Genomic DNA, 13,362 nt, shown 5'->3' on the forward strand with positions numbered 1-13,362 from the left:
GCCTCTGGGTGTCCAGGATTGCACAGGTTGGGTTATGAGGATAGGCAGGGGTGGATGGGGGAGTGGACATGGGACCCTTTTGGAAGGTCAGTGTAGACTTGATGGGTCGAATGGCCTCCTTCTGCACTGTAGCGATTCTATGAATCGCTACAGTACATGCTTCACGCTATGAAAATACTGTTTCTTTACTGGTAAATTAGATCAAGTTCGGCTCTTTATACTATCCAGATGGAAATAATGGTGGACAAACTTTTTCCTTCCTTGACCATGGAGGGAAAATGAGAAAATGGCAGGCAGGCACAGGCTGTTGGAAACTTGGGTGGTACATGTAGAAGAAGAGACAGTATGTGTTATAACCTGCCTACTTACCATTGGCTGGGGACTAATGACTATCCCACAATCCTGTGGGAGTATGAGCTTCCCCAATGAGGAGGGCGGAGAAACCACTAGTAAACTCCTAGTATAAATAAAGCTGGCCAGTTCAGGAACCAGCAGGGAGGAGTATGTAGCAAGGGAAGTTACTGTTACTGTTATGTATATATGTTATAGTAAATAAATGTTATTACTTTGTATCCTTAAAACTCGTGCTGGATCCTTCATGGCCCTTACAAAACTGGCGACGAAGGTTAAAGTGAATAGCTGTCTACACTGCTGAAGCCACCTCCCTGGATTTTTGTTGGATACAGGTTAGAAGTTGTTTTCTATTATACCATGCCTCTGTACGGACGTTTGGATGTTTTTGATGCTGCGCAGGAAAGCTTGAACCAGTACACACAACGGATGAGTTACTATTTCCGGGCAAACAATATCACCGAAAACGAGCGCCAGGTGGTCATATTGCTCACCGCCTGTGGCCCGCATATGTTTGGGGTGATTAGGAGCCTTGTGTACCCAGCTGCGCCGGACACCAAAACGTTTGATGAACTTGTGAATATAGTGGGGCAACATTTTAACCCAACCCCATCCACGATAGTCCAGCGTTACCGGTTTAATACCGCTGAGAGGACCCCTGGAGAATCCCTTGCCGATTTTCTATCCAGGCTACGCAGGATTGCGGAGTACTGTGACTATGGTGAGACCTTGTCAGAAATATTACGCGACCGTTTGGTTTGCGGTATTAACAATGCGGCCACCCAGAGAAAGTTGTTAGCGGAGCCAACATTGACTTTTCAACAGGCCATTCAAATAGTATTGTCCCGAGAGAGCGCAGAGCGAGGAGTACAGGAGCTACAGGGAATGGAAGTGCATGCCTTCCGTCCGAAAACGTCCCCCCGCACTCCTGCGGTACCTTGGGCGAGGCAACGTCCGGACCGACGCCAGTGGCCGTCGGACATTCCTCCCCGAAGGGAGCCTTCTCCAGAGCCAATGGATGAGGAGCCATGTCCGTGTCAGACTTGTAGGCGCCGACCCCCGTCGCGGACGGCGGTCCTGGGGGGTGCCAGAGGCGCCGTCGTTCCGACCGAAACTGGGACCAGCCCAGGGGCCGTAACTGGGACCAGCCCAGAGGCCATACCTTCCATGAGGTTGAACCTGCGGCGACTACTCCTGAGGACGTGGAGACGGCGGACGACTGCCTGCAGCTGCATTGTGTGGCAGCTCCACATGTGGCCCCCATTAAGGTGACAGTACGGGTCAATGGCCACCCGCTTGAGATGGAGTTGGAAACTGGCGCAGCGGTCTCCGTGATCGCCCAGAGGACATTCGACTGCATCAAACAGGGTATACAGACCCTTACATTAACCGACTCACAGGCCAGGTTGGCCACCTACACGGGGGAACCACTGGACATTGCAGGAACTACAATGACCCCTGTTGTCTATGGACGCCAGGAGGGGCGTTTCCCACTTATCGTGGTGCGCGGCCATGGGCCCAGCCTGTTGGGTCGGGACTGGTTGCGCCATTTGCGGTTGCAATGGCAGCACATCCTCCAAACAGTTTCTGGAGGGTTGACTGAGGTGCTAGGACGATACCCAGATGTATTCCAGCCTGGTTTGGGGAAAATGAAAGGGGCCGTAGCCCGTATCCAAGTTGAACCAGGAGCCACGCCGCGCTATTTCCGGGCGCGCCCAGTGCCTTACGCCTTGCTCGAGAAGGTAGAAGGGGAGCTCACACGTTTGGAGAGTTTGGGGATTATCAGGCCCGTCCATTTTGCTGACTGGGTAGCACCAATTGTACCTGTAATGAAGCCAGATGCCACAGTTCGCTTGTGTGGCGACTATAAACTTACAGTGAATACGGTTTCCCGACTCGACCGATATCCAATGCCTCGCATAGAGGATCTCTATGCGAAACTTGCAGGTGGACTCTCGTTCACAAAATTAGATATGAGTCACGCCGACCTGCAGTTGGAGCTGGACCCTGCCTCCCGACCATATGTAACGATTAATACACACCGGGGCCTGTATGAATATACACGGTTGCCCTTTGGCGTATCCTCTGCCTGCACAATTTTTCAACGTGTTATGGAGGGCATTTTGAGAGGTTTACCACGTGTGACTGTCTACCTAGATGACGTTTTGATTACAGGGACGTCGGAGCAGGAACATTTGGAAAATCTGGAGGCTGTCCTTAGACGCCTTTCGGAGGCTGGAGTCCGCTTACGTCGCACAAAGTGCGTATTTCAGGCAAAGGAAGTAGCCTACCTAGGTTATCGGGTGGACCGCGAAGGTCTGCACCCCGTCGCAGAGAAGGTGCGTGCAATTCAACATGCCCCCGCCCCGACTGACACTTAGCATCTTCGTTCTTTTCTCGGTCTCGTAAACTATTACGGGAAGTTCCTCCCCAATCTGGCAACTACGCTGGCCCCTTTGCACCTTCTGCTAAAGGAAAATCACACCTGGGTTTGGGGTCAGCCGCAAGAAACCGCTTTCTGGCGGGTAAAGCAACAATTGTTGTTGTCTGGGTTACTAACCCACTATGATCCTGGAAAGCCTTTGCTCGTCACATGTGATGCATCCCCGTATGGTATTAGGGCCGTCCTGTCCCACAAGATGGAGAACGGGGCCGAGCGACCGATAGCTTTCGCCTCCTCACATTGACTGCAGCGGAGAAAAAGTACGCGCAGATCGAGAAGGAGGGCCTGGCAGTGGTTTTTGCGGTGAAACGCTTCCACCAGTACGTGTACGGCCGCCATTTCACTATCGTGACTGATCATAAGCCCCTGCTGGGTTTTTTCAGAGAGGATAAGCCAATACCGCCCATTGCTTCTGCACGGATCCAGCGCTGGGCGTTGTTGCCTGCTGCATACGAGTATTCTCTGGAGCATAAACCAGGTACGCAGATAGCAAATGCTGACGCCCTGAGCCGATTGCCTTTATCGACCGGTCCCATGTCAACCCCCACGACCGGTGAGGTGGTTGCAACCCTAAATTTTATGGACACCTTGCCTGTCACGGCATCACAGATCCGTGAGTGGACCCAGACTGAGCCAGTCCTGTCAAAGATTCGGCACATAGTCCTGTATGGTGGGCAGCATAGACAGCTCCCAGGCGAGTTGTGGGCATTTTCCTCCAAGTTGTCAGAATTCAGCGTGGAAGACGGCATCCTCTTGTGGGGGACGCGTGTGATTGTCCCGGAAAAAGGCCAGGAGCTGATACTAACAGACTTGCACAATGGGCATCCAGGCGTGACCAAAATGAAAATGTTGGCCCGTAGTTATGTCTGGTGGCCAGGCCTCGACATTGAGAAGGTGGCCCAAAACTGCTCCATTTGCCAGGAGCATCAGAAGCTTCCGCAGGGCGCGCCCCTACATCACTGGGAATGGCCATCACTTGGGCACGCTTAAATGCAGATTTCGCAGGCCCTTTTCAAGGATCCATGTTCCTTCTGCTAATTGTCGCCCAGTCCAAATGGCTAGAGGTGCATAAGATGCAGGGGACAACGTCCTGCGCAACAATTGAAAAGATGCGTTTATCGTTTAGTACGCATGGCGTCCCCGAGGTGCTGGTCACGGATAACGGCACTCCATTCACCAATGAGGAGTTTGCGAGGTTCACGAAGGTGAACGGCATCCGCCATATCCGCACTGCCCCTTACCACCCGGCTTCAAATGGGTTGGCAGAGCGCGCAGTGCAGACATTCAAAAGAGGCCTAAAGAAGCAGTCTTCCGGATCAATGGACACGAGACTGGCTCGCTTTTTGTTTACGTACAGGACCACCCCCCATGCGGTGACTGGGGGAGCTCCCACAGAACTCCTAATGGGCCGGAGACTTCGCACCCGCCTTAGTATGGTTTTCCCGGACATTGGCGCAAAAGTACGCCGCACACAAGAACGGCAGGGACAGGGATTTTCTCGGCACCGGCCGACTCGGCAGTTTGCGCCCGGTGACCCAGTGTTCGTTCGGAATTTTGCTGGTGGTGCCCAATGGGTTCCTGGTGTAATCTTTCGCCAAACGGGCCCTATATCTTACCAAGTGCAAGCCCAGGGTCGTCTCCAGCGAAAACATGTAGACCACGTTCGGTCCAGAAGACTATCCCCTCAAAAGATTCCCCGCCCCCGGAGCTCATTTCTACAGCCGCAGAGACCAGAGACAAGGGAAGGTAGTCCTCACAATCCTCCACTGGTGCCTCACTCGAAGCCTGCGCAGGTCGTTACGGGACCGAATGGAGATAGGGACGCTGACATGACGGAGGCAGCAGACTCTGACTCCGAGATGGAGACACAGGATGCATCAGAGGGGGGATCCTCGGGTCCACGGGCCGTGGATGTACAATCATTGCGCCGTTCATCACGGAAGCGCCAGTCTCCGTCTCTTTACACGCCGCCTGATCCAGCGCCGCGTGCAAATGGTGTCCGGCCTGTGGCCAAACGAGTCCGACGCCCTCCTTCGCCAGGGTCTTCGGTGGATTCCTTGGACTTTTGGGGGGGGGAGGGATGTTATAACCTGCCTTCTTACCATTGGCTGGGGACTAATGACTATCCCACAATCCTGTGGGAGTATGAGCTTCCCCAATAAGGGGGGGGCGGAGAAACCACTAGTAAACTCCGAGTATAAATAAAGCTGGCCAGTTCAAGAACCAGCAGGAAGGAGTATGTAGCAAGGGAAGTTACTGCTACTGTTATGTATATATGTTATAGTAAATAAATGTTATTACTTTGTATCCTTAAAACTCGTGCTGGATTCTTCGTGGCCCTTACAAAAGTATGATCGATAGGAGGAAAAGAATGTTTGAGGCACCTGGTAATGAGAGCAAAGATGAGAGATGTGATGGACAGGGAAACATCAATATAAGACCATAAGACATAGGAGCGGAAGTAAGGCCATTCGGCCCATCGGGTCCACTCCACCATTCAATCATGGCTGATTTCAACTTCATAGTTTCTATTTCGCTAACATTCAGAAATTATTTTTACCTGTTCTGCTGGGGCTGGATTCTAAAAAGGCCTAAGAAAGTTTCCATTATTTAAAATGATAGCATGTAAATGATAGGGAGTCTTTTTTTGGGGGGGGAGGGGGGGTTACATTTAAGCATTTAGAGAAACGCTCATTCATGCATTTGCCACATTTTTTTTTCTTTCTTTTTTTTAATTTAGAGTACCCAATTATTTTTTCCAATTAAGGGGCAATTTAGCGTGGCCAATCCACCTATGCTGCACATCTTTTGGGTTGTGGGTGCGAAACCCACGCAGACACACGGAGAATGTGCAAACTCCACACGGACAGTGACCCAGGGCCGGGATTCGAACCCGTGTCCTCAGCGCCGTAGGCAACAATGCTAACCACTGTGCTAACGCGTTGCCCATGCCTTTGCCACATTGACTATTCCAACACACTTCTGGTCGGTCTCTACATTCCATCCTTTGTAGAATTGAGGTAATCCAAAATATTACTGAAATGAAACGATAACACTGAAATGTATGAATGGATGTCGCCGAAGTCCCAGAGGACCATAGGCTTTTCTCCCAGTTGAGAGAGAATGATGATTTAACTTGAGGGCCATCATGCCTCGGGCGAGGGTCAAGGTTGAGAAGACAGAGCCTTCAGGGATAACCTCAGTCGGTACGGCAATTGGACCCGTGCTGTTGGCGTAGCTCTGCATCACGAACCAGCCAAATAGCCAACTGAGCTAAGAGGAGCAAGAATATTTTATTGCAGCTATATAGGGCCTTGGTGAGACCACACCTGGAGTGTTGTGTGCAATTTTGTTTCCTTAGAAGGATATACTTGACACAGAGGGAGTGCAGTGAAGGTTCACCAGACTGATTATTGGGATGGCAGAATTGTCGACTAGGCCTGTACTCATTGGATTTAGAAGAATGAGAGGAGGTCTCATTGAAACATGTAACATTTTGACAGGGCTGGACGGACTAAAGGCAGGGATGATGTTTCTTCTGGCTGGGTGGGGATCTAGAACAAGGGGTCGCAATCTCAGGATATGGAGTAGGCCCTTTAGTACTGAGATGAGGGGAAATTTCTTCACTTCCAGAATGCCTTGATCCACTGCAATTTGCAAACCGCCACAACCGGTCCACAGTAGATGCTATTTCTCTCGCCCTACACTCAGCCTTAAAAGTATTTCGACAGCAAGGACTCTTACGTCAGACTCTTATTCATTGACTACAGCTCTGCCTTCAACACCATAATCCCAGCCAAGCTCATATCCAAACTCCAAAACCTAGAACTTGACTCCTTCCTCTGCAACTGGATCCTGGACTTGCTGACCCATAGACCACAATCAGTCAGGATAAACAACGACAGGGCAGCATGGTGGCGCAGTGGTTAGCACTGCAGCCTCATGGAGATGAGGTCCCAGGTTCGATCCCGGCTCTGGGTCACTGTCTGTGTGGAGTTTGTACATTCTCCCCGTGTTTGCGTGGGTTTCGCCCCCACAACCCAAAGATGTGCAGGGTAGGTGGATTGGACACGTTAAATTGCTCCTTAATTGGAAAAATGATTTGGGTATTCTAAATTTATAAAAAAATATTTTTAAAAAAGGATAAACAACGACACCTCTTCCATGACAGTCCTCAATACCAGAGCCCCGCAAGGCTGCGTACTTAGCCCCCTGCTATACTCCTTATATACACACGACTGTGTGGCAAAATTCGACTCCAACTCCATCTACAAGTTTGCTGATGACACGACCACAATGAGTCGGATCTCAAACAACAGTGTGTACAGGAGGGAGATGGAGAACCTAGCGACATGGTGCAACAACAACAATCTCTCCCTCAGTGTCAGCAAAACTAAGGAGCTTGTCAGTACCAGCTGGACCTTGATGAGGTGCTGTGGAGCATGACCCAGTTGCAGGTGGGCATTGCCAGGACGCTACAAAGCCGTCCAGTCACTGAGGAGCGTCGCCGAGGGTGTGGACACTGCAGGGGAACCGCCATGGCTGGCAGAGCCAGATAACGCAGGGGCTCAGTCCAGCTGCCCCTCCGCCTCGAGGTGAACCCCAGAGCCCTATGGTCACCAACCAGGAGGAATGGGCACTGGATGTCAACCCAGAGCCACCCTACGGATTGGCGACAGCGCCCACCAGTTCTCTCAAAACCCACCACCCTGACAACGGCGCTTCTCGGAGTCAGCACCCGGGACAGGGTGGCACGTGAGGCATGTACCGGCAGCAAATGGCCCGGTGCCTTCCAGCCCAAGAGGACGCTCGCCAGGGGCATCAAAGACCATGGGACACGATAGGCAGCAGGCTGCCTCCACCTTTGATGAGCATCCTGGGGACACACCTTGGCGCAGTGATAGAGCAGGGAACGCTAAGCAGGTTAAGGATCACTGAGTGGGCGCTGCGGGGGAGGGTCATAGTAGGTGAAGGTGTATTTTCTCTCTCTTTTTTCCCCCCTCCCCCACCCCATACAACACACCATGTGTAGGTGATGGGTGTGAGTGAGCACGCAGCAGACAATCAGGTGTCAGACTATTACAAGGATTGAGGAGTATCAGCTCTCAGCAGGTTATCATCACCCCCTTGCCCTCGATAGTGACCCCGCTGACAGTGCCGACACAGTCACATAACCCTGGAGTGCAGTTACACAGGGAAATGACAGACGAGGCTGCGTCTTATGTGAAGCGGGAGAGGATGAGGGCCTCCCTCGCCCTCCGGGCTTGTCGGGCCCTCGCTGCTGCCACCTGTACTCAATCCGCTGGCTGGTCCTGCCAGTCCTCCCCGGACTCGTCCTCCAGCCCCTTTTGGTCTGGCACCTCCTCGGTGGTGGCCACATGTTCCTCCTCTTCTACATCGCCCCCCCGGCTGTGCCAGGTTGTGGAGGACACAGCAGACCACCACAAAGTGCTCGACCCTCTGGGGAGTGTACTGGAGAGCACCACAAGAGCGGTCGAAGTATCGGAACCCCACCTTGAGGAGGCCAATGCACCGATCAATAACAACCCCGGTGGACACATGGGCCTCGTTGTATCGGGCCTCCACATCGGTCACTGGCCTCTGTACTGGCGTCATTAGTCAGGTCCTCAGCGGGTACCCCTTATCCCCTCAGAGTCCACCGGCCATCCTGGGATGGGTCCTCGAAGAAGCCAGAGATATCCGACTGCCCAGGATATATCTGTTGTGCAGTCCCTTGGGAGCGTGCACACATGGGCATGATCTTCATGTGGTGGTTGCACACAAGCTGGATATGGAACCACTTCCTGGTGATGTAGGGCATTCCCAGACGGCCTGTTGAGCGTGCCATCTGTTAGGCCCTGAACCTGAGGCATCCCATTGATGGCAGAGAATCCTGCTGCCTGGGTATTTTGTTGGGCCTTGTCCAGATTAAAGTTTAAAGTTAGCTGCCCAGGCAAACAGGGCATCCATGACTTCATGGATGCACTTGTGGGCTATTGAAAGATGCCACACAAGTCCCTGCTTGAGCCCTGGAATGATCCTTGGGCAGAGAAAATAATATATGGTGGCCACATTAGTTCCAGCATGGAAGCGACTGAGGTTACAGTTTTCCATCTAGATAGTATTTGGTACTGACACCAGAGGGCAGTTGATCATGGAGGTGAATAGTCTCTGTCAGGTAGGTTGGAGGTATATGGGGGCTATTACACAGACTTGTTTGACCTTACTCTAAATTTTTAAGGTGTGTGTTTCAGATTTCCCACTCGAGACAGTTTCAGTCATATCATCATGAAGCAACTGCAGAATTGTGATGAAATTTGCAGGACATCCAAATTGTTGGAGCATAATCCACAGGGGTGTAGGGGTTTCTTTCTCTTTACTCCACTTACAGGCCGGTGTTTGGGGGTCAGCCGATAGTTGTGTGTCTCTCTCCTAAAAGCCTCGGAATTTCGAAGGCCGGGGAATGCCGCACTGGGGCAACTCCGCAGGAGAGAGCGCCAAACCAGGCTCACCGTTTATATCTAACCGGTACCCTGATACTTATATCACACAGCTATCCCAGAACCACCACCAATGCCTGGGTGATTCTCTCTCTTGTCGGTGGGACAAACTGCCACCCGGTACCTACTCCACTCGAGTAGTTCCCCAAGAGAGAGAAAGAGGGATCACACTGTTTATGCCTAACCAGTAGTCTCCCTTGAGTGAGCGTTTCGAGGTGCCCAGATCACCCTCGGTTCTCGACTCCGGAATTATGGTCGAGGATAAAAGTTGTGACTTTGCTAGAGCGTGTCAGTGAGAGGGGAAAAAAAAGGAACAAGACAGACTCCAAACGAGTTTCAAACTTACAATTTACTTAACAACACCAAAATCAACCTCTCCAATATCACATCACACATGAATAAAACGTATGCTTTATCTTATTACTACGGGAGAAAAATACTAACGGACACAACGAAAATCTTCCTTGACACAATTTTACAGATGAGCAAAAGATTACCGGAGTTTAAAACGCTACCCCCCTCCGTTGCCTCTACTCCTATCTTAGTTAGGGAACTTCAACGAGTTGGCTGAGGATACTTACAATCCTAGGGGCTCTGTCGTCTCCGGGTGCTTCCTTCCTTGGGTTGAAAAGGGGGGGCAGGCTGGTCTTCCCTCGTGTCACGATTCTACAAAACTAAGAAACTTCCCCTTTTCCCCACCAGCATGTCTCTTTTAAACGTCAATTTCAAAAGGCTGACTCCGCCCCCTAAGCAATTTCAAGGACAATGGATTTCTGGACACGGGCAGTTTAGGTTTTGGCTGAAACTGCCGTACCCTGTTGCTTGTCGATTTCAATGTCCTGTTTAATGCTTGTTGGCCAATTTTAACGAACTGTTAATGTTTGTCCGGAGCTTCCTGAACGATATCCCATTAACAGGTTGGGTCTTTTGTTTTCTGTTATGGGGCCGATTTGCGTGGCCATTGTCTCCTTGCTGGGCCGTTTTCTTCTCGTCTGCTGATCTCCATCTCCCTTTGTTATGCTGGTGATTAGATTACTGGTGTGTCTGTGTCTTTGCTGCACCTGGATTCCTGTGGCTTGCAATTTTCCTGAGTCCAATCCACAGGCAGGTTAGGTTAGTCCTGCCGAACCTTCTGGGAGGTTTTGTCAGCTAGCAGCCAGAGTTGGCCACTTTAAAATGTCAGGTTTCTCCTGAGTCCTTTAAAAAATATGGAGGATTGCCCTGAAACTTACAGGGGCCTTATGATTTGCTGAGTCAAATGCACGGATCAGTTCAATGAGTGCAGTCGGGAATTCCTTGGTGATGTTCTTGATATTTTTCTTGGACAAAGACCATGTTGGGGGAGGTTCCTCTGGTTGGACTAAAGCCACTGTATGTTTCTGAGGATTTGCACAGCAACAGAAAATTGGCAATTGAGAATGAGTGTTCGGATTGTCCCTGCATTGGACGAGGAAAACACCTTGATAGTTTCTACAGCATGACATGTCTTCCTTGTTGAATTCGTGGGGGTGGGCTGCAGGAGAAAGCTTTTCCTCTTATATTCTTTGTCTTACAGACAGGAGACAGATGAGTAAACTGTTTTCTTTACTCATCAAATGTCCATAAGCAAAAGGTGAATTGTTTTTAAAGTATGCAGTGGTATGTTCTCCCAAATCCTCATTTTGTATGATTCAATTTACGAATAACTCATAGCAAATTCGAGTTATGATTAGCTCAGATGGTTAGTTCATTTTTCATTGAAAACCAACGTGGGGGGTCGGGGGAAGAGAGAGAGAGACGTGTTCGCAACTTCCCGCTCCACTTCACACGTGCATAAAGTGGGTATAGAACAAAGTGCTGCAATTATGGGTGTTAACAGCACAAGAACCACAAATGAATATCAGTTCACTTGATTTCCAGAGTCCGTGTCCAGTGAGGAGTTCTTTTGCGTAGGAGCTTGAGTTCCGCTGGCTGAAGACTGGAGTTGTAGAGTTTTCTTTAACACTTGGTGTTCATACCACAAGATGAAGTTGGTATACAGAGACTGGATCAGGTCTGCAGGCAATGGTAGAAAGTCTTCCAGCAGAGACGGGCTATGAGGAGCAGGCTGTTGTATGTGGAATTCTACTACTTGGTGTTTACCGGTTGGATGTTAAACAGCACTCTGCCTGTGAGGCCAAAGATGTGATGTTAAAACTCTCCAAAAGGCCAGAGGGTTGGATCATGTGACATTGCTCATTAATGGGTTAATTGCAGCTATATCAGTTTCTGTGCTTCTGGCCAGAATTCCATTTTCCCCTTTGGAGAGATTTGAGGTGGCTATTATCATCTCTTCTGATATAACAAATTTTGATCTCTCTCTTTTGTGGTAGTTCAGGTTAGAGAGCCAATTTGTCTGCATTTCCTCTGCTTTTGTAGATTGCAAGGTTTTTAGACAATGAGGTTTGAGATTCCACCAGCTGAGGGAGAAATTATTTTATTCCTATAACATCTTCCAGAACAAAAATAATCAAGTTTTGGATTTCTTTTCATGTAAGATTGACCTACGGTAGGATGAGTGCATATAGTTTTCATCAAAGCAAAGGTCCACCAGTTTTGAAGACCTTAGCTGGAATACCATTGGAACTATAGACTTTTTTGTTTTTTTATCTATTTGAGTACGTGTAAGCATCTTTCCATGGATGGTGGTTCATCCACATAGTCTACAAAGGGGTACAGGGGGAACAGCCTGGAGGGTATTAGCCGCCATTATGGATTCAGAATTGAGTTGTTCAAAATGTTCTTTCCAATATTGATGCCATTGCCATCCTTAAAGAAGAGAAAACCATCCTGTGAATGAAGAGGACTTTGTTCATTTGACCTCAGTCTAGCGATAGCCCTGGTGGTTTCAAAAAAACTGTTTGTCATGATGATGGGCATAAATTGGGATCTCTCCGCTCTCTCTTCCCACCACATGTCCTTTATATTCTGAATTTGTCTTTCAGTATCAAGTTGAGCTTTTGGAATGCTGCCTTCTTGAGTGTGACTTTAGGTTGTTCTGCCAGGCAATAAGTCTCCTGCTTTTTGTTCCAGGAAGTTTGTGTTTGAGCATCATTTTCACCGAACTTGACTTGGTAATGACGATGCTTGAAGCCAGTTGTCTGGGAACAGGAGTCTAGAACAGCTGGCTTTATTTGATCCCAGATGTTCTGAAAGTGAGCTGGCTCTGTGAAGATTTTCCAGATGGTCGTGAGATTAATTTGAAATTCCTCTTTTTGGTTGGGCTGTTTTATGGCTGAGGCATTGATGGTCTTCCTCTTGGACTTGGTGCTGTTGTAGTGCTAGGTGGAGGTTCATCACCAACCAAGTTGATCTATTCAGCAGGCATCTGTCCTCTCTGCATGTACTGAGTGATACTGATAACTTAGACCTTTGACCCGATAAATGACATCCACAAGTTGCCAATGCTTTGATCTAGGATGCCTTCATGTGGTTTTGTCCTTCTGGAGGAAGTGGGTGTTTGGATGCTTTTGTGAGGGTCACGGAGAATCCAGCACGAGTTTCAAGGATACAAAGAAATAACATTTATTTACAATAACATATATATACACAACAGCAGCAACCTCGCTTGCTGCTTACTTTTTCCTGCTGGTTCCAAACTGGCCAGCTTTATTTATACAGGGAGTCTGCTAATGATTTCTCCGCCCCTCCCCCCTCATTGGGGTAGCACAATCCCACAGGATTGTGGGATTGTCATTAGTCCCCATCCAATGGTAAGCAGGCAGGTTATAACATCCCTCCCCCGCAAAGTCCAAGGAATCCACCGAAGACCCTGGCGAAGGAGGGCGTCGGACTCGTTTTGCCGCAGGCCGGACACCATTTGCACGAGGCGCTGGATCGGGCGGCGTGTAACGAGACGGAGACCGGCGCTTCCGTGATGAACGGCGTAACGGTTGTACATCCACGGCCCGTGGGCCCGAGGATTCCCCCTCTGATGCGTCCTGTGTCTCCATCTCGGAGTCAGTGTCTGCTGCCTCTGTCATCCCGGCGTCTCTATCTACGCACGGTTCTGTAACGACCTGCGCAGGCTTTGAGTGAGGCACCAGAGGA

General features: G+C 49.8%; 1 protein-coding gene across 4 annotated transcripts in view; it reads left to right on the forward strand.

Moving 5' to 3' along the window:
• mcc (MCC regulator of WNT signaling pathway) overlaps positions 1–13,362 on the forward strand; it is a 322,837-nt gene that overhangs the window by 239,814 nt on the left and 69,661 nt on the right. The gene's annotated exons all lie outside the window — the stretch shown is intronic.

The sequence above is a fragment of the Scyliorhinus torazame genome, chromosome 9 (genome assembly GCF_047496885.1).
Source record: "Scyliorhinus torazame isolate Kashiwa2021f chromosome 9, sScyTor2.1, whole genome shotgun sequence".
In the NCBI taxonomy this organism is placed as follows: Eukaryota; Metazoa; Chordata; class Chondrichthyes; order Carcharhiniformes; family Scyliorhinidae; genus Scyliorhinus; species Scyliorhinus torazame.